The 25,552-nt window shown below is 48.1% G+C and overlaps 1 long non-coding RNA gene across 1 annotated transcript; it reads left to right on the top strand.

Annotated features, from left to right (window-relative positions):
- The first annotated feature begins 409 nt into the window (after positions 1-409).
- On the top strand, positions 410-24,134 carry LOC120977327. Its single transcript, XR_005773874.1, has 2 exons — positions 410-490; positions 23,752-24,134. It is a non-coding gene; the product is annotated as an uncharacterized LOC120977327 (long non-coding RNA).
- Positions 24,135-25,552: the final 1,418 nt, after the last annotated feature.

Below are 25,552 nucleotides of genomic sequence, written 5' to 3'. Positions count from 1 at the left end.
GCAATATTAAATGGTGGCATTAGAGAGTGCATTTTTTTTTCACAAAAAAACATGCCCTTATACAGCTATGGAAAAAAATAAATCAATTGTTATTTATGGCCCTGGTAAGACAGGGAGTGAAAAATGAAAATGCAAAAATGGAAAATTGCTCCGTCAGGAACGGGTTAAATGATAAAACTGGAGACTTCTGAAGAATTATGCATTTAATTTTGCAGACAACACTGGTTTTCCGGGAATTGGCGTCAGGGATAGTCGGAACCGCCATCAGCTGAGTGCCTGCAACCAGTACAAATATATTACACCACTGGGTACATACTGCGCAAATATCACACTCCAGGATGCAGCTGTTATAGGATCCGCTAGGGTATACGCCCATAACATTAAAACCACCAGTACGGAAGACACCCCCCATTCCTTAACAGTGAGGCCGGGGCGTTCCCCTCCAGAAAGCGGGCACTGAACCATCTCCTAGCCAGGGAAGCAGCACCCTGTGAGTATCGATGGCCTCATTTACCATGTATACGACGGATCTAGCACTGGCCTAAGTAAAGGGGCGGCTGCAGCAGTTTACAGCAAACGTATTTAAAGGCGCGCCACGTTTCAGCGATTATTTTGTGGCTTTTGCCTGGTTTGTTACAATGTAGAAGGGCTCTTTCACACGAGAGGATGCCATGCGTGGAATCCGCTGTGTGAAAGAGAGCCAAGCCCCGCTCCGGACAGCAGAGACACGGAGCAGTAACATGATTGATATTGCTCCGTGCCTCTCTGTGACCTTTTTACTACAAAATCACGGTGACAACTTCACCTCACTGTAAATTTGTAATAAAAAGGCAACAGAGAGGCGCGGAGCAATATCAGTCATGTTAATACTCCGTGTCTCTGCTGTCCGGAGCGGGGCTTGGCTGTCTTTCACACAGCGGATTACCCGCACGGGATCCACTCGTGTGAAAGAGCCCTAAGTCCTGGACTCCGGTGAATCACAGCATTGAGGGAAGAAATAAGAGACAAGACGTAGAGATTACAGAAGACCCCAGAGGGGCAGGAGCCTGTATCACACATGATGGGCTTAGATACACAGCTCAGCAGACAGTATCACACATGATGGGCTTAGATACACAGCTCAGCAGACAGTATCACACATGGTAGGATTAGATACACAGCTCAGCAGACAGTATCACACATGATGGGCTTAGATACACAGCTCAGCAGACTGTATCACACATGGTAGGATTAGATACACAGCTCAGCAGACAGTATCACACATGATGGGCTTAGATACACAGCTCAGCAGACTGTATCACACATGGTAGGATTAGATACACAGCTCAGCAGACAGTATCACACATGATGGGCTTAGATACACAGCTCAGCAGACAGTATCACACATGATGGGATTAGATACACAGCTCAGCAGACAGTATCACACATGATGGGATTAGATACACAGCTCAGCAGACAGTATCACACATGATGGGCTTAGATACACAGCTCAGCAGACAGTATCACACATGATGGGCTTAGATACACAGCTCAGCAGACTGTATCACACATGGTAGGATTAGATACACAGCTCAGCAGACAGTATCACACACGGTAGGATTAGATACACAGCTCAGCAGACTGTATCACACATGGTAGGATTAGATACACAGCTCAGCAGACAGTATCACACATGATGGGCTTAGATACACAGCTCAGCAGACAGTATCACACATGATGGGATTAGATACACAGCTCAGCAGACAGTATCACACATGATGGGATTAGATACACAGCTCAGCAGACAGTATCACACATGATGGGATTAGATACACAGCTCAGCAGACAGTATCACACATGATAGGCTTAGATACACAGCTCAGCAGACAGTATCACACATGGTAGGATTAGATACACAGCTCAGCAGACAGTATCACACATGATGGGCTTAGATACACAGCTCAGCAGACAGTATCGCACAGGATAGGATTAGATACACAGCTCAGCAGACAGTATCGCACAGGATAGGATTAGATACACAGCTCAGCAGACAGTATCACACAGGATAGGATTAGATACAGGGGCGTAGTTAAAAGCTCATGGGCCCTTGTGCAAGAGTTCAGCTTGGGCCCCCGTCCCTCAGTGCTTGTTGGCAAGGGGCAGGGGAGCACATAGCCGTCCTGCTGCCTGAGGCAAACATTGGAAGGGCACCCCCTCATATGCCAAATTCTTAACCCAACCCCTTCCCTCCAGCCAGAGGTGTAAATTGACCAGCATGCACTTTCTATAATGCCAGTGTCTTATGTGGCACAAGGGTCTTTGGGCCCCCTCAGGCTCCTGGGCCCGGTAGCGACTGCTACCTCTGCACCCCCTATAACTACGCCCCTGATTAGATACACGGCTCAGCAGACAGTATCACACATGATAAGATTAGATACACAGCTCAGCAGACAGTATTACACATGGTAGGATTAGATACACAGCTCAGCAGGCAGTATCACACAGGATAGGATTAGATACACGGCTCAGCAGACAGTATCACACAATATAGGATTAGATACACGGCTCAGCAGACAGTATCACACAGGATAGGATTAGATACACGGCTCAGCAGACAGTATCACACAGGATAGGATTAGATACACAGCTCAGCAGACAGTATCACACAGGATAGGATTAGATACACAGCTCAGCAGTCAGTATCACACAGGATAGGATTAGATACACGGCTCAGCAGACAGTATCACATAGGATAGGATTAGATACACAGCTCAGTAGACAGTATCACACAGGATAGGGTTAGATACACAGCTCAGCAGACAGTATCACACAGGATAGGATTAGATACAGAGCTCAGCAGACAGTATCACACAGGATAGGATTAGATACACAGCTCAGCAGACAGTATCACACAGGATAGGATTAGATACACAGCTCAGCAGACAGTATCACACAGGATATGATTAGATACACAGCTCAGCAGACAGTATCACACAGGATAGGGTTAGATACACAGCTCAGCAGACAGTATCACACAGGATAGGGTTAGATACACAGCTCAGCAGACAGTATCACACAGGATAGGATTAGATACACGGCTCAGCAGACTGTATCACACAGGATAGGATTAGATACACAGCTCAGCAGACAGTATCACACAGGATAGGATTAGATACACAGCTCAGCAGACAGTATCACACAGGATAGGATTAGATACACAGCTCAGCAGACAGTATCACACAGGATAGGATTAGATACACAGCTCAGCAGACAGTATCACACAGGATAGGATTAGATACACAGCTCAGCAGACAGTATCACACAGGATAGGATTAGATACACGGCTCAGCAGACAGTATCACACAATATAGGATTAGATACACGGCTCAGCAGACAGTATCACACAGGATAGGATTAGATACACGGCTCAGCAGACAGTATCACACAGGATAGGATTAGATACACAGCTCAGCAGACAGTATCACACAGGATAGGATTAGATACACAGCTCAGCAGTCAGTATCACACAGGATAGGATTAGATACACGGCTCAGCAGACAGTATCACATAGGATAGGATTAGATACACAGCTCAGTAGACAGTATCACACAGGATAGGGTTAGATACACAGCTCAGCAGACAGTATCACACAGAATAGGATTAGATACACAGCTCAGCAGACAGTATCACACAGGATAGGATTAGATACACAGCTCAGCAGACAGTATCACACAGGATAGGATTAGATACACAGCTCAGCAGACAGTATCACACAGGATAGGATTAGATACACAGCTCAGCAGACAGTATCACACAGGATATGATTAGATACACAGCTCAGCAGACAGTATCACACAGGATAGGGTTAGATACACAGCTCAGCAGACAGTATCACACAGGATAGGATTAGATACACAGCTCAGCAGACAGTATCACACAGGATAGGATTAGATACACGGCTCAGCAGACAGTATCACACAATATAGGATTAGATACACAGCTCAGCAGACAGTATCGCACAGGATAGGATTAGATACACAGCTCAGCAGACAGTATCACACAGGATAGGATTAGATACACAGCTCAGCAGACAGTATCACACAGGATAGGATTAGATACACAGCTCAGCAGTCAGTATCACACAGGATAGGATTAGATACACGGCTCAGCAGACAGTATCACATAGGATAGGATTAGATACACAGCTCAGTAGACAGTATCACACAGGATAGGGTTAGATACACAGCTCAGCAGACAGTATTACACATGATGGGATTAGATACACAGCTCAGCAGACAGTATCACACATGAGGGGATTAGATACACAGCTCAGCAGACAGTATCACACATGATGGGCTTAGATACACAGCTCAGCAGACAGTATCACACATGGTAGGATTAGATACACAGCTCAGCAGGCAGTATCACACAGGAGAGGATTAGATACAGGGGCGTAGTTAAAAGCTCATGGGCCCTTGTGCAAGAGTTCAGCTTGGGCCCCCGTCCCTCAGTGCTTGTTGGCAAGGGGCAGGGGAGCACATAGCCGTCCTGCTGCCTGAGGCAAACATTGGAAGGGCACCCTCATGCCAAATTCTTAACCCAACCCCTTCCCTCCAGCCAGAGGTGTAAATTGACCAGCATGCACTTTCTATAATGCCAGTGTCTTATGTGGCACAAGGGTCTTTGGGCCCCCTCAGGCTCCTGGGCCCGGTAGCGACTGCTACCTCTGCACCCCCTATAACTACGCCCCTGATTAGATACACGGCTCAGCAGACAGTATCACACAGGATAGGATTAGATACACAGCTCAGCAGACAGTATCACACAGGATAGGATTAGATACACAGCTCAGCAGACAGTATCACACAGGATAGGATTAGATACACAGCTCAGCAGACAGTATCACACAGGATAGGATTAGATACACAGCTCAGCAGACAGTATCACACAGAATAGGATTAGATACACAGCTCAGCAAACAGTATCACACAGGATAGGGTTAGATACACAGCTCAGCAGACAGTATTACACATGGTAGGATTAGATACACAGCTCAGCAGGCAGTATCACACAGGATAGGGTTAGATACACAGCTCAGCAGACAGTATCACACAGAATAGGATTAGATACACAGCTCAGCAGACAGTATTACACATGGTAGGATTAGATACACAGCTCAGCAGGCAGTATCACACAGGATAGGATTAGATACACAGCTCAGCAGACAGTATCACACAGGATAGGATTAGATACACAGCTCAGCAGACAGTATCACACAGGATAGGATTAGATACACAGCTCAGCAGACAGTATCACACAGGATAGGATTAGATACACAGCTCAGCAGACAGTATCACACAGGATAGGATTAGATACACAGCTCAGCAGACAGTATCACACAGGATAGGATTAGATACACAGCTCAGCAGACAGTATCACACAGGATAGGATTAGATACACGGCTCAGCAGACAGTATCACACAATATAGGATTAGATACACGGCTCAGCAGACAGTATCACACAGGATAGGATTAGATACACGGCTCAGCAGACAGTATCACACAGGATAGGATTAGATATACAGCTCAGCAGACAGTATCACACAGGATAGGATTAGATACACAGCTCAGCAGACAGTATCACACAGGATAGGATTAGATACACAGCTCAGCAGACAGTATCACACAGGATAGGATTAGATACACAGCTCAGCAGACAGTATCACACAGGATACGATTAGATACACAGCTCAGCAGACAGTATCACACAGGATAGGGTTAGATACACAGCTCAGCAGACAGTATCACACAGGATAGGATTAGATACACAGCTCAGCAGACAGTATCACACAGGATAGGGTTAGATACACAGCTCAGCAGACAGTATCACACAGGATAGGATTAGATACACAGCTCAGCAGACAGTATCACACAGGATAGGATTAGATACACAGCTCAGCAGACAGTATTACACATGGTAGGATTAGATACACAGCTCAGCAGGCAGTATCACACAGGATAGGATTAGATACACAGCTCAGCAGACAGTATCACACAGGATAGGATTAGATACACCGCTCAGCAGACAGTATCACACAGGATAGGATTAGATACACAGCTCAGCAGTCAGTATCACACAGGATAGGATTAGATACACAGCTCAGCAGACAGTATCACACAGGATAGGATTAGATACACAGCTCAGCAGACAGTATCACACAGGATAGGATTAGATACACGGCTCAGCAGACAGTATCACACAATATAGGATTAGATACACAGCTCAGCAGACAGTATCGCACAGGATAGGATTAGATACACAGCTCAGCAGACAGTATCACACAGGATAGGATTAGATACACAGCTCAGCAGACAGTATCACACAGGATAGGATTAGATACACAGCTCAGCAGACAGTATCACACAGGATAGGATTAGATACACAGCTCAGCAGACAGTATCACACAGGATAGGATTAGATACACAGCTCAGCAGACAGTATCCCACAGGATAGGATTAGATACACAGCTCAGCAGACAGTATCACACAGGATAGGATTAGATACACGGCTCAGCAGACAGTATCACACAATATAGGATTAGATACACGGCTCAGCAGACAGTATCACACAGGATAGGATTAGATACACGGCTCAGCAGACAGTATCACACAGGATAGGATTAGATACACAGCTCAGCAGACAGTATCACACAGGATAGGGTTAGATACACAGCTCAGCAGACAGTATTACACATGGTAGGATTAGATACACAGCTCAGCAGGCAGTATCACACAGGATAGGATTAGATACACAGCTCAGCAGACAGTATCACACAGGATAGGGTTAGATACACAGCTCAGCAGACAGTATTACACATGGTAGGATTAGATACACAGCTCAGCAGGCAGTATCACACAGGATAGGATTAGATACACAGCTCAGCAGACAGTATCACACAGGATAGGATTAGATACACAGCTCAGCAGACAGTATCACACAGGATAGGATTAGATACACAGCTCAGCAGACAGTATCACACAGGATAGGATTAGATACACAGCTCAGCAGTCAGTATCACACAGGATAGGATTAGATACACAGCTCAGCAGACAGTATCACACAGGATAGGATTAGATACACAGCTCAGCAGACAGTATCACACAGGATAGGATTAGATACACGGCTCAGCAGACAGTATCACACAATATAGGATTAGATACACAGCTCAGCAGACAGTATCGCACAGGATAGGATTAGATACACAGCTCAGCGGACAGTATCACACAGGATAGGATTAGATACACAGCTCAGCAGACAGTATCACACAGGATAGGATTAGATACACAGCTCAGCAGACAGTATCACACAGGATAGGATTGGATACACAAGCTGAGCAGACAGTATCACAGAGGATAGGATTAGATACACAGCTCAGCAGACAGTATCACACAGGATAGGATTAGATACACAGCTCAGCAGACAGTATCACACAGGATAGGATTAGATACACAGCTCAGCAGACAGTATCACACAGGATAGGATTAGATACACAGCTCAGCAGACAGTATCACACAGGATAGGATTAGATACACAGCTCAGCAGACAGTATCACACAGGATAGGATTAGATACACAGCTCAGCAGTGCAGGGGTCCGGTTGTCAGGACATTACTATGCAGTGCGGGGGTCCGGTTGTCAGGACATTACTATGCAGTGTGGGGGTCCGGTTGTCAGGACATTACTATGCAGTGCAGGGGTCCGGTTGTCAGGACATTACTATGCAGTGCGGGGGTCCGGTTGTCAGGACATTACTATGCAGTGCGGGGGTCCGGTTGTTGGGGGGGGGGGGGCGCTCTCTGACATGGACAGACTATGTTACACATAGTTACGGTGTAATTATGAGTCATTTTTACCACAATCTTTTTAAATTTTCACCATTTTTGCACAAACTTCTTTCAACAATTTAAAAAATCACACCAAAAATGTGTCAAAAAATGAAGCAATATTCCCCTCATGGCAGTAAACTGAAACAGGGAATCCTGTCAGCAGCCATCATGGAGTTCCTCTTCTTTCCTCAGCTCACACAGAGACTTCCAGAACCTTCCCTCACCTCAGCTGCTTCTCCTGTCAATCAGCCAAGATGCCTCCTCTCCATTGGCTGCAGGAGTGACACCCAGACCCACCCACTTTCAGACACCTTAGTAACAGCTAAGGCCTATACCTCCTAGTCACCACTAGGGGCACTAGCACTGTCCTTTTTATAATCACCTTTAACAACCAATCAGAATCCAGGTGTCATTTTTCTGGACCTGGTTGGAAAATGAAAGCTGCAAACTGATTGGTTGCTGGGTTACTGGGTGACAACCTCTCATTGAGCTATAATGGCAGCCATATTGTTTGCGTTGCTCATACTATCTAGGGGGTACACTGGTTGTGTTGTCACCCAGCTTTCCCAGGAACAGATACGAGCTAGTTTCTGTGTCAGCCCCGGGTTCTGCTCTGTGATGGATGGGGCGATGATGCAGCAGAACCGGTTCTGTCGCCGACGCCCTCGTATACACAGGGATTCTTATTTGCACGAATTACGGTAAATTTGTCAGAAAAATAAAACGACATGAAGAACAGGTTCACTACTGACTACTGACTAGGTCTTCTGGTCACCCGGGTGTATAAACGTACGTATGGCCGCTGTCCTCTCCTGTTATGGGTGATACACCGTTGCTCGTGCTATTTAGGGGGTGCACCGTTGCTCGTGCTATTTAGGGGGTGCACCGTTGCTCGTGCTATTTAGGGGGTGCACCGTTGCTCGTGCTATTTAGGGGGTGCACCGTTGCTCGTGCTATTTAGGGGGTGCACCGTTGCTCGTACTATTTAGGGGGTGCACCGTTGCTCGTACTATTTAGGGGTGCACCGTTGCTCGTACTATTTAGGGGGGCACCGTTGCTCGTACTATTTAGGGGGTGCACCGTTGCTCGTACTATTTAGGGGGTGCACCGTTGCTCGTACTATTTAGGGGGGCACCGTTGCTCGTACTATTTAGGGGGTGCACCGTTGCTCGTACTATTTAGGGGGTGCACCGTTGCTCGTACTATTTAGGGGGTGCACCGTTGCTCGTACTATTTAGGGGGTGCACCGTTGCTCGTACTATTTAGGGGGTGCACCGTTGCTCGTACTATTTAGGGGGTGTACTGTTGCTCGTACTATTTAGGGGGTGTACTGTTGCTCGTACTATTTAGGGGGTGCACCGTTGCTCGTACTATTTAGGGGGTGCACCGTTGCTCGTACTATTTAGGGGGTGCACCGTTGCTCGTACTATTTAGGGGGTGCACCGTTGCTCGTACTATTTAGGGGGTGCACCGTTGCTCGTACTATTTAGGGGGTGCACCGTTGCTCGTACTATTTAGGGGGTGCACCGTTGCTCGTACTATTTAGGGGGTGCACCGTTGCTCGTACTATTTAGGGGGTGTACTGTTGCTCGTACTTTTTAGGGGGTACACTGTTGCTCATACTATTTAGGGGGTGCACTGGTTGTGTTGTCACCCAGCTTTTCCAGGAACAGATACGAGCTGGTTTCTGTGTCAGCCCCGGGTTCTGCTCTGTGATGGATGGGGCGATGATGCAGCAGAACCGGTTCTGTCGCCGACGCCCTCGTATACACAGGGATTCTTATCTGCACGAATTACGGTAAATTTGTCAGAAAAACAAAACGACATTAAGAACAGGTTCACTACTGACTAGGTCTTCTGGTCACCCGGGTGTATAAACGTACGTATTGGCCGCTGTCCCCTCCTGTTATGGGGCTCTGTCTTCTCTTGTTATGGGGGCACTGTCCTCTCCTGTTATGGGGGATACACTTTTGCTTGCACTTTATGGGGTGCCCTGTTGCTCGTACTATTTAGGCGGTACATTGTTGTTCGTACTATTTAGAGGGTGCAGCGTTGCTCGCACCATTTAGGGGGTGCACTGTTGCTCGTACTATTTAGGGGGTGCACTATTGCTCGTACTATTTAGGCGGTACATTGTTGTTCGTACTATTTAGGGGGTGCACCGTTGCTCGCACCATTTAGGGGGTGCACTGTTGCTTGTACTATTTAGGGGTGGCACTATTGCTCGTACTATTTAGGCAGTACACTGTTGCTTGTACTATTTAGGGGGTGCACTGTTGCTCGTACTATTTAGGGGGTGCACTGTTGCTCGTACTATTTAGGGGGTGCACTGTTGCTCGTACTATTTAGGGGGTGCACTGTTGCTCGTACTATTTAGGGGGTGCACTGTTGCTCGTACTATTTAGGGGGTGCACTATTGCTCGTACTATTTAGGCAGTACACTGTTACCTGTACTATTTAGGGGGTGCACTGTTGCTCGTACTATTTAGGGGGTGCACTGTTACTCGTACTATTTAGGGGGTGCACTGTTGCTCGCACCATTTAGGGGGTGCACTGTTGCTTGTACTATTTAGGGGTGGCACTATTGCTCGTACTATTTAGGCAGTACACTGTTGCTTGTACTATTTAGGGGGTGCACTGTTACCTGTACTATTTAGAGGCTGCACTGTTGCTCGTACTATTTAGGGGGTGCACTGTTGCTCGTACTATTTAGAGGCTGCACTGTTGCTCGTACTATTTAGGGGGTGCACTGTTGCTCGTACTATTTAGGGGGTGCACTGTTGCTCGCACCATTTAGGGGGTGCACTGTTGCTTGTACTATTTAGGGGTGGCACTATTGCTCGTACTATTTAGGCAGTACACTGTTGCTTGTACTATTTAGGCAGTACACTGTTGCTTGTACTATTTAGGGGGTGCACTGTTGCTCGTACTATTTAGGGGGTGCACTGTTGCTCGTACTATTTAGAGGCTGCACTGTTGCTCGTACTATTTAGGGGGTGCACTGTTGCTCGTACTATTTAGGGGGTGCACTGTTGCTCGTACTATTTAGGGGGTGCACTGTTGCTCGTACTATTTAGGGGGTGCACTATTGCTCGTACTATTTAGGCAGTACACTGTTACCTGTACTATTTAGTGGGGTGCACTGTTGCTCGTACTATTTAGGGGGTGCACTGTTACTCGTACTATTTAGGGGGTGCACTGTTGCTCGTACTATTTAGGGGGTGCACTGTTGCTCGTACTATTTAGGGGGTGCACTGTTGCTGAAGATTGCAGTCTGGCACAGTCAATGTACGCACTATGGATGCACTGGGCGTCATTTATGATGCTCGTCTGTTGAGTGCGATTAGTGGATGCGTCTTTGCATTCGTCAGGGCGCAGGCAGATCGTGTGAAATTAGACTACTCGTAGTCTAATTTCAGCAAAAAGTACAGCGAAAAAGTCGAATATTAGATTAAAAAGTCGCAGCCATATAGACGTTTGTGAAGAGGAGCATGTCTACCCGCTGAGGCGACTATTTTAACCAAATTGCCGCACTGCCCAACACAGAGCAGACGGACAGATCTACTCCACCCATGGAGTGGGGTAAAAATGAGAATGTTTCTATACCCAATTCATGTGAAAAAAAGGCGCACCTACATAAATAGGCCGAGAAAGGTGCAAAAAAAAAAAAACAACAACTCCACCAGAACTAGTCTAAAACTGAAAATTGTCGAATGAGGCTCAAATGTCTCCAAAACAGGCACACGTTCAATAGTAAATATGCCTATAAAAATTTGTCTAAAAAAGGGAAAAATTTGGTTAAAACAGGTGCACAACACTATAATATATGACCCTATTAACTGGGAGGGGGATGTGAGGGGCAAGTTACACCCTTTCTGTCGGAGTTCTCCTTTATACAAATAGCAGGATGATGAGAGTCGTGTCCACTGACTCCGCTGAACAGATGTGCTGTAAAACATAAATTGCGCCTCATTTCCCCACTGACGAGGTCTCCGTACGAGAGGCAGCCTCCGCTTCTGCAGGAAAGTGGCTCATTAAAAGACATGGAGGAGATAAGAGCTGTCATTATGTCCTGAGATCCCTGGAAATGCCGCGAATTAACCAGCGTCACCGGAACCGTCCTGCGTCGCGCTGCGTCCTGTTTACCGCGCTGTGATCCCCATAAAATAGACCTAGAGCCGTCCTGACATGCCATGTCCTGCCCACTTGTTATATCTGCATTTGGAAAAGCTGGGTGGCACAGACATTTCTGGCAACATGGCATCACCAAATCCGCACCAAACCCCACATGTGTTACTTGCATTTTTTCCGCGGATCTCACCCTCCCACGGACGGTAGGTTCGCACACAAGATTTTGCCCGCGGGTTTTTACGAGGACCCGTTCTAGGTTCATCTCCATTGAATGTAGCTAAACTGCGAGCACGCTCCCGCTGCGGCTTCGCATGGACTGCTGTGTGGTTTACCGTTGGAAACAATGGAAGGCGGTTTCCGCCCAGTTTCAGCCCCAGTGTTTGGCACCATATCCACACTGAAACCCGCAAAATTGTGTGAACCAAAAACCCCTGCAGCGCCCTCAGAATATATTATACGCCCCCCCCCTCAAGGTCCTCAGTATATATAATGCCCCTCTGTAGTATCCCCAGTATAAATAATGCCCACCATATTGCCCCGTTATCTATAATGCTCCCCCCCTCTGTAGTACCCACAGTGTCTATATAAAATACCCCCATCCTACACACCATAGTGCCAGCAATTTAAAAAAAACACTCACCTTGCCACAGGCCGTCCTGGATACATGGCCGACACCCTGCCTTGCACCCTAAGGGGCGGAGAGCCCCACCCCAGGTACTCACCACATGACAAACATATAGAGGAAGCCCAACTCCATCACCAACTGGGCCCCTGGCTCACCTATTGGGGTCCTGTCGTACCACTATGGCCCCTGTCAGGTAAAACGAGAGATTACAATTGCAATGGGGTTGTACAGCGCCACATCCGTTCTCAGGTTGTGTCTGGTATTACACTCCAGATGAGATACCGAATGCAGCCTTGCATAACTATATCATGAAAAGTTCTTCAACTTTCCATTATACTTTAGCTCAGTTTTGTCTGCTTGCTGTCAGGGAACGGAAAGATCCTTGTTTATGTCCAGTGACTGTGTCCAGACCTAATACTTCTCACAGCTGAGAATCTGCTACAATTGCATCCAGCCTGGGCATAAGCCATCCTCAGCATAACCCTTGTTTACTACAATGTATCAAAAGGCAGGTAAGATGTGTCTATAGTCCGGAAATGGAACAGACCCTCAGCTGTGACAAGTGTTAAGTCTCTTCTGTTTTCTGTCATTGAATGTCATTGTTTTTTTTTACATCCAGCGGCAATCCTAATACTTCCCACAGCTGATAGTTTGCTACAGTTGCATCCAACCTAGCCAATCTGTCTCTTGACAAAGTTTGCTACAGTGTATCAGCGCAGGAAAAATGTATTAGGCCTCTTGCATAGAGATGAGCGAACTTCTGTTTTAAGTTCGGCGTCTAAAGTTCGGCTTCCGGTTAGCGGAGGATCCCGATATGGATTCCGAATTCCGTTGTGGTCCGTGGTAGCGGAATCAATAATGACCATTATTGATTCCGCTACCACGGACCACAACGGAATTCGGAATCCATATCGGGATCCTCCGCTAACCGGAAGCCGAACTTTAGACGCCGAACTTAAAACAGAAGTTCGCTCATCTCTACTCTTGCACGTGACCGTATGCCCTCCGAGACATACAGTCCGTGAGCGGGCCATATATCCCGGAGCGGCATTGATCGTGCACACGGAGCGCTGTCAGCATCTTTTGCCGCCCCCTATTGAAGTGAATGGGTCCGCACCCGAGCCGCAAAATCTGTGGCTTGGATGCGGACCAAAACAACGGTCGTGTGCATGAGGCCTAAAGCTGACAGTGGATGGTCTAGATTGGATGCAATGGTAACAAGTCCTCAGTTGTGAAAAAGCATTAGGTCCTGCCCCTGCATTCAAATCGATGAAAACCTATACAGGTCTAAAACTTCTCACAGCTGGAGGTTTGTTACAAAGTATCCAGTATATGAGCAAACAAAGAAGCAGCACATGTCACTCCTGCCCTCTTGGTTACAATGTATCAGCGCAAACTGTTTTGAATACACAGGATTGTTTGGACTTGATACAAATACTGTACCAACCCCTCAGCTGTAAGAAGCAGCAGGTGGGGACTGTCTATTGGGGACGGCCTTCACAGCTTCATAAATACAGCTCGGGTCTGTGGCTGTCACTGGCTGCACATCAGGATCAGGTAGGTCCCATCTACTTCATACTGTCCAGAGCCAAAACCTGCAGGACCCGGCGCTGACGAGGACGTGTCCTCTATGACATTCTGTATGCCAGGTTCAGAAAGTCCTCACACCCTCTTACTTCTTTCACATTTTGTTATCTTGCTTCTTGTGCTATAAGTTCCCCCATCATTGTGCGCTCAGCCCCCCCGTAAGGAGAAAGTGGGGACAGAACGTTCAATGTCTTCGCTAATTTATTCAAAAGGAAAAACTAAAATCCTGTATTGACATAAGTCTTCACACCCTTTACTCGGGACATACGTAGTCAGACCCTTTTCCTCAGGACACAAGTCTTCAGACCCTTTCCTCAGGACATAAGTCTTCAGACCCTTTCCTCAGGACATAAGTCTTCAGACCCTTTCCTCAGGACATAAGTCTTCAGACCCTTTTCTCAGGACGTCGGTGAAGCCCCTTTGGCAGTGCTTCCAGCCTCCGGTCTTCTTGGAGATGATGCCACAAGGTTTCCACACCTGGATTTGGGGATTTTCTGGCGTTCTCCTCTGCAGATCCTCTCCAGCGCTGTCAGGTTGGATGGGGCCGTCGGTGGACAGCCATTGTCAGGTCTCTCCAGAGACGTTACATTGGGTTCAGGGCTCTGGCTCGGCCACTCAAGGACATTCACAGAGTTGTCCCAAAGTCTCTCCTGTGTTGTCCAGGCCGTAGGGTCACTGTCTTCCTAATCCTAACACAGTGTTAGGATTAGGATTATTTCAAATGATCAATTATTGAGGCACATGGTCATCTGAATTAAAAGGTCCAGTTTATTCCCGCCGGAGGTGAGACAACACAAGATATAACACCTCAGGCGTGCTGATGTTGTCAAGAAATTATCAGTAGCCCAAGCTGTATTATAACGCTTCTGACGTTAGCATAAAGGAAGGCAGAGTTACTAAATGTTTTTTTTAGCTCTGTATATACAAGAAGAGAAAGAAGCTGATACCTGTGGTGCTGGGTCTGTTAGTACATCCAGTGATATACTTAACTGGCTAACTGTAGATATGGTCCAAGAGACGTTAAATGAGATAAATATGAACAAGGCTCCGGGTCCAGATGGAAAACACCCAAGAGTTCTTACAGAGCTCAGTTCAGTCATTGCTGTGCCCCTGTTTATAATTTTTAAAGATTCTCTAGGGACTGGTACAGGGCCACGTGATTGGCGCAAGGCAGATGTGGTGCCCATATTCATAAAAGGGATCTTGGTCCTCTACATGTAATTATAGACCAGTTAGTTTAACTTCTGTTGTGGGAAACATGTTTGAAGGACTCTTAAGGGACTATATACAGGAGTATGTGACTATAAATAATATAAGTGACAACCAACATTGGTTTACCAAGGACAGAAGTTGTCAGACTGACCCGATTTGTTTTTATAAGGACGTGAGTAGAAGCCTGGACAGAGGGGCGGCTGTGGATGTAGTGAGGTGAGTAGTAGCCTGGACAGAGGGGCGGCTGTGGATGTAGTGAGGTGAGTAGTATCCTGGACAGAGGGGCGGCTGTGGATGTGGTGAGGTGAGTAGTAGCCTGGACAGAGGGGCGGCTGTGGATGTAGTGAGGTGAGTAGTAGCCTGGACAGAGGGGCGGCTGTGGATGTGGTGAGGTGAGTAGTAGCCTGGACAGAGGGGCGGCTGTGGATGTGGTGAGGTGAGTAGTAGCCTGGACAGAGGGGCGGCTGTGGATGTGGTGAGGTGAGTAGTATCCTGGACAGAGGGGCGGCTGTGGATGTGGTGAGGTGAGTAGTAGCCTGGACAGAGGGGCGGCTGTGGATGTGGTGAGGTGAGTAGTAGCCTGGACAGAGGGGCGGCTGTGGATGTGGTGAGGTGAGTAGTAGCCTGGACAGAGGGGCGGCTGTGGATGTGGTGAGGTGAGTAGTAGCCTGGACAGAGGGGCGGCTGTGGATGTGGTGAGGTGAGTAGTAGCCTGGACAGAGGGGCGGCTGTGGATGTGGTGAGGTGAGTAGTAGCCTGGACAGAGGGGCGGCTGTGGATGTGGTGAGGTGAGTAGTAGCCTGGACAGAGGGGCGGCTGTGGATGTGGTGAGGTGAGTAGTAGCCTGGACAGAGGGGCGGCTGTGGATGTGGTGAGGTGAGTAGTAGCCTGGACAGAGGGGCGGCTGTGGATGTGGTGAGGTGAGTAGTAGCCTGGACAGAGGGGCGGCTGTGGATGTAGTGAGGTGAGTAGTAGCCTGGACAGAGGGGCGGCTGTGGATGTAGTGAGGTGAGTAGTAGCCTGGACAGAGGGGCGGCTGTGGATGTAGTGAGGTGAGTAGTAGCCTGGACAGAGGGGCGGCTGTGGATGTAGTGAGGTGAGTAGTAGCCTGGACAGAGGGGCGGCTGTGGATGTAGTGAGGTGAGTAGTAGCCTGGACAGAGGGGCGGCTGTGGATGTAGTGAGGTGAGTAGTAGCCTGGACAGAGGGGCGGCTGTGGATGTAGTGAGGTGAGTAGTAGCCTGGACAGAGGGGCGGCTGTGGATGTAGTGAGGTGAGTAGTAGCCTGGACAGAGGGGCGGCTGTGGATGTAGTGAGGTGAGTAGTAGCCTGGACAGAGGGGCGGCTGTGGATGTAGTGAGGTGAGTAGTAGCCTGGACAGAGGGGCGGCTGTGGATGTAGTGAGGTGAGTAGTAGCCTGGACAGAGGGGCGGCTGTGGATGTAGTGAGGTGAGTAGTAGCCTGGACAGAGGGGCGGCTGTGGATGTAGTGAGGTGAGTAGTAGCCTGGACAGAGGGGCGGCTGTGGATGTAGTGAGGTGAGTAGTAGCCTGGACAGAGGGGCGGCTGTGGATGTAGTGAGGTGAGTAGTAGCCTGGACAGAGGGGCGGCTGTGGATGTAGTGAGGTGAGGAGTAGCCTGGACAGAGGGGCGGCTGTGGATGTAGTGAGGTGAGTAGTAGCCTGGACAGAGGGGCGGCTGTGGATGTAGTGAGGTGAGTAGTAGCCTGGACAGAGGGGCGGCTGTGGATGTAGTGAGGTGAGTAGTAGCCTGGACAGAGGGGCGGCTGTGGATGTAGTGAGGTGAGTAGTAGCCTGGACAGAGGGGGGGCTGTGGATGTAGGGAGGTGAGTAGTAGCCTGGACAGAGGGGCGGCTGTGGATGTAGTGAGGTGAGTAGTAGCCTGGACAGAGGGGCGGCTGTGGATGTAGTGAGGTGAGTAGTAGCCTGGACAGAGGGGCGGCTGTGGATGTAGTGAGGTGAGTAGTAGCCTGGACAGAGGGGCGGCTGTGGATGTAGTGAGGTGAGTAGTAGCCTGGACAGAGGGGCGGCTGTGGATGTAGTGAGGTGAGTAGTAGCCTGGACAGAGGGGCGGCTGTGGATGTAGTGAGGTGAGTAGTAGCCTGGACAGAGGGGCGGCTGTGGATGTAGTGAGGTGAGTAGTAGCCTGGACAGAGGGGCGGCTGTGGATGTAGTGAGGTGAGTAGTAGCCTGGACAGAGGGGCGGCTGTGGATGTAGTGAGGTGAGTAGTAGCCTGGACAGAGGGGCGGCTGTGGATGTAGTGAGGTGAGTAGTAGCCTGGACAGAGGGGCGGCTGTGGATGTAGTGAGGTGAGTAGTAGCCTGGACAGAGGGGCGGCTGTGGATGTAGTGAGGTGAGTAGTAGCCTGGACAGAGGGGCGGCTGTGGATGTAGTGAGGTGAGTAGTAGCCTGGACAGAGGGGCGGCTGTGGATGTAGTGAGGTGAGTAGTAGCCTGGACAGAGGGGCGGCTGTGGATGTAGTGAGGTGAGTAGTAGCCTGGACAGAGGGGCGGCTGTGGATGTAGTGAGGTGAGTAGTAGCCTGGACAGAGGGGCGGCTGTGGATGTAGTGAGGTGAGTAGTAGCCTGGACAGAGGGGCGGCTGTGGATGTAGTGAGGTGAGTAGTAGCCTGGACAGAGGGGCGGCTGTGGATGTAGTGAGGTGAGTAGTAGCCTGGACAGAGGGGCGGCTGTGGATGTAGTGAGGTGAGTAGTAGCCTGGACAGAGGGGCGGCTGTGGATGTAGTGAGGTGAGTAGTAGCCTGGACAGAGGGGCGGCTGTGGATGTAGTGAGGTGAGTAGTAGCCTGGACAGAGGGGCGGCTGTGGATGTAGTGAGGTGAGTAGTAGCCTGGACAGAGGGGCGGCTGTGGATGTAGTGAGGTGAGTAGTAGCCTGGACAGAGGGGCGGCTGTGGATGTAGTGAGGTGAGTAGTAGCCTGGACAGAGGGGCGGCTGTGGATGTAGTGAGGTGAGTAGTAGCCTGGACAGAGGGGCGGCTGTGGATGTAGTGAGGTGAGTAGTAGCTTGGACAGAGGGGCGGCTGTGGATGTAGTGAGGTGAGTAGAAGCCTGGACAGAGGGGCGGCTGTGGATGTAGTGAGGTGAGTAGTAGCCTGGACAGAGGGGCGGCTGTGGATGTAGTGAGGTGAGTAGTAGCCTGGACAGAGGGGCGGCTGTGGATGTAGTGAGGTGAGTAGTAGCCTGGACAGAGGGGCGGCTGTGGATGTAGTGAGGTGAGTAGTAGCCTGGACAGAGGGGCGGCTGTGGATGTAGTGAGGTGAGTAGTAGCCTGGACAGAGGGGCGGCTGTGGATGTAGTGAGGTGAGTAGTAGCCTGGACAGAGGGGCGGCTGTGGATGTGGTGAGGTGAGTAGAAGCCTGGACAGAGGGGCGGCTGTGAATGTGGTGAGGTGAGTAGAAGCCTGGACAGAGGGGCGGCTGTAGATGTAGTGTTTCTGGATTTTGCAAATTCTTTTGATACTGCCCCTCATAGACGCTTAACCCGTTCGCTACCAGCGCTGTACATTTATGGCGCGATGTGTAAACATGGCGCCCGCTTGCACGTGCAGCAGGCACCATGGCCGGCAGGTCTCTGCTGTTTCATACAGAAGAGACCTGCTGCTAATTACCGTGACCGGCAATAATGCCGATCGCGGTAATTAAAGACTTTAGATGCCGTGATCAAGCGCAACCACTGCATCTAAATGTGCAAAAACCCGGAAGCTTGTGCTTACGGGCTTCCTACGGATGCCCCGTGCAGCCAATGTGGGCATCGGTAGTTGCGCTGAAAACTGTAAGCCTTGCTGACTAGGCTTTGTGTTCATGCTGCAATTGTTATATTGGCCACCAGATGGCAGGCCAGGATAAGAATTGAGCAACTTCTATTTTAAAGGGCTTCTGTCACTCCACTAAACTCTTTTTTTTGTCTCCTTAAAATCCTTATGCTGCGATTTTTCAATATATAGGGCTATTACTCAGTTTGGTTCAGTAGTTATATAAAAAAAACGAACTTTTATAATATGCAAATTACCTCTCTAGCAGCAGGTAGGGCGGCTACCTGCTGCTAGCAGCCGCATCCTCCATTCATAATGACGCCCCCTCCTCATGTTGATTGACACGACCAGCTAATGCGCTCGTCCTCTGACTGGCCCTGTCTGCGTTTTAAATCTCGCGCCGATCTTCAGTTGGCGCAGGCGCACTGAGTGGAGGCCGCTTGCTCGGCTGCTCCATCCTCAGTGCGCCTGCGCCGATGACGTCACGTGTACACCCGGCGCAGGCGCACTGAGGATGGAGCGGCCGAGCGAGGAATTTATTCTTTTTTTCCAATTTCGCCCCATTTGGATTTTTTTTTTACCGCTTCCCACTACATTTTATGCCATAATTAATGGTGGAATTAGAAAGTACAACCTGTCCCGCAAAAAATAAGCCCTCATACAGCTATGTGACCGAAAATATAAAAAAGTTATGGCTCAAGGAAAATAGGGAAGAAAAATAAATAAATAAATGCAAAATAAAAAAACCTCCGGCAGCCTAAGGGTTAATAGGTAAGGTCTATAGGCTTGGAAAATATAGTTTGTAATTGGATTGAGAACTGGCTGAAGGACCGTGTCCAGAGAGTTGTGGTCAGTGATTCCTATTCAGAATGGTCCCAGGCATTTCTATAGGGGTGTCGGGCGGGTGTGTTGCGGATACGCAATTTTTGGGTCCGCAACACACCACGGACGTGTGAATGGAGCCTAAGGCCACCAGGATATTGTCCTGCATTAGACGAGGCAGGACTCGCGGGGCAGGGATGTGATATCACCACTTTACAGAGCGTTGGTGCGGCCTCATCTGGAATATGCAGTCCAGTTCTGGGCACCAGTCCATAGAAAGGACGCCCTGGAGCTGGAAAACGTACAGAGGAGAGCGACTAAACTGATAAGGGGCCTGGAGGGTCTGAGTTATGGGGAAAGATTAAAAGACTTAAATGTATTTAGGATTGAGAAGAGACGTCTAAGGGGGGAAATATATAAATGGGCCACACAAAAAATACGGTAAAAAACTGTTTCATGTTATCCAATACATTCCAGAACTGTAAGGGTTACATAGCATAATAAATCAATATATAATGCTATGTGAATCCCATCAGGCCGGGAGCTGCGATGCGGACTCGCTGCGGGAGGAACGCTCGTCTGCAAGGGGCCTAAGAACTGTGAATCTGTGGGACAGACTCCTCAGGACGTGGTCACAGCGGGAACAGGGGACGGGTTTATAAAGGGTTTAGATGAATTCTTAAAAGTAAATGACATTAATTCTTATGAAAATGTGTAGAAATCTGAGTCTCACTTCCTTCTGGGATTGGCGTCCCCACCGATCCCTTGGTTGAACTTGATGGACTTATGTCTTTTTTCAATCGTATTAAGGGCTCATTCACACGAACGTTTTTTGGGTTCCATATACGATACGCTCATTTCAATGGTTCCGCAAAAAAAACGGAATGTACTCTGTATGCATTCCGTTTCCGTATTTGTTTTTCCGTTCAAAGATAGAACATGTGCTATTATTGCCCGCAAATCACGTTCCGTGGCTCCATTCAAGTCAATGGGTCCGCAAGAAAAACGGAACACATACGGAATGTACTCCGTTTGTCTTCCGTATCCGTTCCGTTTTTGCGGAACCATCGATTGAAAATGTTATGCCCAGCCCAATTTTTTTCTATGTAAGTATTGTATACTGTATATGCCATACGGAAAAACGGAATGGAACCGTAAACACTACTGAAACAGGAAACGCAAAAACGGATCCGTTAAAAACGGCCCGCAAAACGCTGAAAAAGTCATACGGTCGTGTAAACAAGCCCTAAGACCTCCTGCACACGACCATTTTTTTTTCGTTTACAGGCCGTTTTTTGTGTTCCGTATAAGGAACCATTCATTTCAATGGTTCCGCAAAAAAAACGGAATGTACTTCGTATGCATTCCGTTTCCGTATATTTCCGTTTTTTTCATTCTGTTGAAAGATAGAACATGTCATATTATTGCCCGCAAATCGTTTTCCGTGGCTCCATTCAAGTCAATGGGTTTGCAAAAAAAACGGAACACATACGGAAATGCATCCGTGTGTCTTCCGTATCCGTTCCGTTTTTGTGGAACCATCTATTGAAAATGTTATGCCCAGCCCAATTTTTTCTATGTAATTACTGTATACTGTATATGCCTTACGGAAAAACGAAACGGAAACACAATGGAAACAAAAAACGGAACAACGGATCCGTGAAAAACGGACCGCAAAACACTGAAAAAGCCATATGGTCGTGTGCAGGAGGCCTGTAACTCTGTAAGGGTACTTTCACACTAGCGTTTTTCTTTTCCGGTGTTGAGTTCTGTCCTAGGGGCTCAGTACCGGGAAAGAACTGATCAGTTTTATCCTCATGCATTCTGAATGGAGAGCGATCCGTTCAGGATCCATCAGGACGTCTTCAGTTCAGTCCCTCTTACGTTTTTTGGACAGAGAAAATACCGCCGCATGCTGCAGTTTTCTCTCCGGCCAAAAATCCTGAACACTTGCCGGAATTACGGATACGGCATTAATTTCCATTTAAATGTATTAGTACCGGCATTAAGTGTTCCGGCAAAACGGATCTGAAAATGCAAAAAAATAAAATAAAATACCGGATCTGTTTTTTCCGGAGAGACGGATCCGGTATTTCAATGCATTTGTCAGACGGATCGGCCTTTCTTACCAAGGCTCTTCTCCCTGATAACTCACTGTGCTCCTGGGAACCTTCAGTGCCGCAGACATTTTTTGCCCCCTTCTCCAGGTCTGTGCCTCCACACAATCCTGTCTCTGAGCTCTACAGGCAGTTCTCTCCTCCTCATGGCTCGGTCTCTGCTCTGATCTGCATTGTCAGATGTGAGATCTTATATAGGACAGGGCTGTGTGTTTCCAAATCATGTCCTATCTGCTGAATTTACCACAGGTGACTCCAAACAAGGTGGAGAAACATCTCAGAGGTGATCCAGAGAAATGGGAGCGAAATGTCAATTATATTTATATAGATGGATGCAATGCTTAGCATGTGTGCTGTATTATTATATATGTATATGCCTAGTATGACTTCATTAAAGGGCAGCTTCCCGCAGGATCAACCCTATTAAAGCAGGCATACTGCTTGGTAGTTTTGATCCTGCTGATTAAAATGATACCTGTCTTGTGAAAATCGGTTGCAAGGTTCCAGAGAAAAAAGACTTTTATTCCTTAGGCCAATGAGGGCCTCAGTGCACCGAGGGGCGGGGACTAGCCCTCAGCTTTCCAGTGCTGGCCACGCCCCTCAGTGCACTGCAGCCCTCAAGTGCATAAAGAACAAAAGTAACTTTTCTCGAGAACACCACAACCGATTATCACAAGACAGGTATCATTTTAATCAGCAGGACCGACTCTACCAGCCTGATTGGTTACCAGGGAAATTTACTGAAATTATAACCCGAGTTACTTAAAGGGGTTGTCCAGGATAAAAAATATAAAAATGTGGCTGCTCTCTTTGAAAAACAGCACTACCGGTGGTGGTGTGGCAGAGCTGCAATACCACACTCTACTTGTGGGCTGGGGTGGTGCTGTTTTTAGAATAAATCAACCATATTTTTCTAATTCTGGACAACCCTTTTAAAGGGGAAGTCTAATAGATACATGTTAGTAGACTTTGTCTCTGGACTCTGAGTACTCGCATCCCCATTCATTTAGGGGAAGCAGCGCTGCAGTTTAAAGCAGCTGAACCTCTTGGGCTTGTCACAGAGATTATCAGAACAGTCATGTGGATCAAAGCGACCAATCAGATTACAGCTCTCAATTTTCAAGTTGATTGATTGCAATGAGCAGCACCCAATATTTAGGGGTGTCAGATACATTACTGTATGTTCCTTTTTTAACCCTCCCCAGGTAGACCTGGCACCCAGACTAGGTACGTGTAAAGTCACGAGTGACAACCAAGATGGCTACTATTAAATCTCTCACCCAGCTTTTCTGTGCTTCTGAATGGAAAAATGAAATTATATTATACCCCTTTGTTGAACCTTTTGGTACGCCAAAGATAAGCTGATCACAGGGAGCTGCAGGGACTTCCATTGATCAGCAGTGATCTGAGGATTAACCTGTCAGCAAGTGTTCAGTTTCCCTACAGCACAACCAGTGGTGAAATTAAGTATTACAAGGTGTCCATTGAAATCAATGGGCTGACTATACAATGATGGGTCCTCCAGTGGGAGACACTCTATCCTTCTCAGAACGTTATCCTTTCTTTTCTCTTTAGTTAGATATCCCATTTCTCTGTTTCAGGGAAAACCGGGTGTCTTCATATCTCCCATAATTCTCTCTGCTGGAGGAAGATACCACCCCGGATCGGCCGCAGGCGATGCCTTCACTACCGTCCAAGGTTCTGTCCATCCGAGATGAAGTGGACAGCACGGCCTCAGTCCGGCTCCTCTCTAAAGTGTCAGAAACTATTCATGGCATCAGCCTGAGGGGCCGGGTGGTGGCAGGGGTCATGGTGGCCATGTTGGTCATCATGCTCATGGTGATGTTGTTTTTGTGGAACTACAAGTGCATTGTGGTCGACCAACTCTGCCAGGGAATCGAGGAGATCCAGACCCCAATATTTACCAATGAATAAATTATGAGCGGAGTGACACCAGTGATGCATTGTATCAGCCCTGGAGGGGGAGGGGCTCCAAAAAGGGGGAGGAGCTGCCTTGCAAATGTGGGACCAACAGCTGTCAGTCTTGAATCCGCCCCCCTCCATAAGCATGTATTGTTTGGCCAAGTGTGCACCATATTTCCATCAGAAAAGGAGACAAGGGGCTGCCGGATACTATTGATGCTGCTTATCGCGGGCTAGAGATGGTTAAAATCCAACCTCCCCTGAAGAGAGCGTGGAGGTGTCATGGCTGTTTATTTCCATCAACAGCACCCCACCTGTCCGCAGGTTGAATGTGGTATTGCAGCTCCGTCCTATTCACTTCAATGCACCTGAGCTGCAGTAGTGGGCACAGCCTATGGACACATTTTAGAAGAAAGCAGCCATGTTTTTTTTTTTTTCTTCTATTCCTGGACAACCCCTTTAAGTAATGGCAAAGAAAAAAAAACTATTGAAAGAAAATGTTGCAATGTATTGTATTCTTCTCCATCCACCCCCAAAGTTAATGTAAAAAAAGTTCCTTCCTGCCTGCAAACAGTCATGTGACCTATGGGTTCCTCTCTGTGGGACTGTCATCCCACAATGCACTGCTCCCGCTGGTGGCAGGAAGCCTGCAGGATTCTGACTTTTAGCTTTGGGCCTGAAAAGAGAATAAAAGTTCACGTAAGTAAGAAGCAGAATAAGATATGGAAAGAAGGTCTTGGCGTCGATATTCAGCAGTCTAAGCGGAGTTAATCTGTAAAAGTGTCGTGGAAAAGTGGAGTGTCCCTTTAAGTCATTAATGTAGTCACGGCAGAGCGGGGGAGGGGATGTGTCTCATGTTTTGATGCCATTAAACTGTAGGATAATAAAAAAATTTGGGTAATTGTCATCTTTTGCTTAATTTCTGGTCAGCCCAATGCCCCGAAACCCATCAGATCAGTATCTGGGTCAGATATGCATAGGAGACAAGCAGCTGCCAGCACCTCTGGCGCCGCCTATCTCTGGGAGAAACAAAACTGACCCCTCCAAATGTTTCTCTTGATGGTTGTCAGACCAGACGGACATTAGGATATGTTTTCTGTGGATCCTGCATGTACTAATGGTGGCGGAGACCACCCGGGAATGCCACACCCTCGCAGAGGGCACCGACAATCTGCGCCAATTAACTCAATATGCGTCCTGTTTTTCTGATGCAGAGCTCAAAGGCAAAGTTAGATTATAAAATTCTGTCGACCTGCAGCCACCACTAGAGGGAGCTCAGGAGCTGACTGCATACTGAGTTGTATGTAGTAACTGTATGTGGTGAGCTCCCCCTGGTGGTGGCTGCAGGCAGACAGTATTTTATGTCCGCAGGGCACTACACATGTAACAGGTTTACTGAATCTCCATGGCGATGGTGCCGCCTTATGGTATATCTAATCAAGTGACCCTCTGGTACCATCACATTACATGAGGTTCATA

This window comes from Bufo bufo, chromosome 8, assembly GCF_905171765.1.
Source record: "Bufo bufo chromosome 8, aBufBuf1.1, whole genome shotgun sequence".
Lineage (NCBI taxonomy): Eukaryota > Metazoa > Chordata > Amphibia > Anura > Bufonidae > Bufo > Bufo bufo.
Note: the sequence above shows the minus strand (reverse complement) of the source record. Positions and strands in the feature narration are given on the sequence as shown.